The sequence below is a fragment of the Etheostoma cragini genome, chromosome 10 (assembly GCF_013103735.1).
Source record: "Etheostoma cragini isolate CJK2018 chromosome 10, CSU_Ecrag_1.0, whole genome shotgun sequence".
Classification (NCBI taxonomy): domain Eukaryota; kingdom Metazoa; phylum Chordata; class Actinopteri; order Perciformes; family Percidae; genus Etheostoma; species Etheostoma cragini.
Window position 1 is genome coordinate 27,457,602 of NC_048416.1, and position 1,397 is coordinate 27,458,998.

Genomic DNA, 1,397 nt, shown 5'->3' on the forward strand with positions numbered 1-1,397 from the left:
TGAGCTGCCATGAGGTTATTTATGAACAGAAAAATACTTTGTAGCTCTATAACATGAGACAGGTGCGTCGGAGAGGGACAAGTAGGTCCAAAGTTAGAGAGAAACTCCAGCACACTGTCTAACTTACAAAGATATATTTAATAGCTGGCAACGTTTTGGTACTAGACCTTCATCAGGCAAATTTATAGATCTGCCATATTCCTGTGACGCTGTTTGTTGGGTTGTTCAATTCAGGCAGTTCAAGCAAAATGTAGTAAGTGATGTTATTCTTTGGTGGGAAAAGAAATATTACAGTTTTAGTTTATTTAAACCTGCACCAGGAAGGAGGATGTATCACGCCACTGAGAATTACTTACAAGAACACTGCTAAGAATTTACTTGATAGTAAAAACATTTGGCTCAAAGCTGTGCTTAAAAGTTAGTTATTAAGCACATCAGTGGTGATTTAAGTGAACTGTTAGAATGGCCGCATAGCAGTTGGATATTTACAGCAGGAGAAAAGTGTTTATTTCACTGACAATGAACACAAAAAAATGAAAGCCATGATCGCAACAAACAAGCTCCACCAGCAGCACTTGGTCCTGATAGCAGCCGCGCTAGATGGAAACTGGCAGCCTTTATAGCCTGCCACTGACATTATCTCAACCCTACCACAGTACAAGATGAATCTGAAATGTACTCAATCTAAAGAATTACACAAAATACAACAACTACATTGAATACATTTATAATTCCCTACTGTTGTACTCTATTTACTTGCATCATGTTACCTAAAACAATCCAACATCGTTAGCTTAAACAATTCATCCAAGTACAGTTAATTGAAGTACTCCAACACCCCTTTGATACGTCAAACATGGTATCTCCCGGAACATTTAAAATGGGGTTTGACAATCTGGGGACGCAACAGGGCTGAGTAACTTGAACACAAACTTTACTGTTGTACAATCAGCAGCTGTTAAGCCACATTCAGTTAATCAGGCAAAGGTTAGACCGTACAGCACAGGTGGAGGTAACCAAACTGGGTCCATGTGTTTCTCTTGACATGGCCGGCCTCCAATCAACACCAGCTGCAAACTCCACAATGCAAAATATTTCCCACATTTCCTACATTCCAAACCTGTGCCTCATTTCATTTACCTGTAACATAATGAGGTATAATGTACTAATGCTGCAAAATATTACACACAGCAAATATTACGCACAGCAAAGTGTCGTCTTGGAAATGATTCACGACACTTTGCTGTGCCACAGAGGGGATGTTGGATGACGACATAGACATGGACCAATCACTGAGTAGATTTCTTTATTTCAGAATATTCTCAGATGATTTCACAGTGGATGGTAAAATTCCTAAGAGGATTTACTTTTAACACATTTGATAATAATGTATTTTC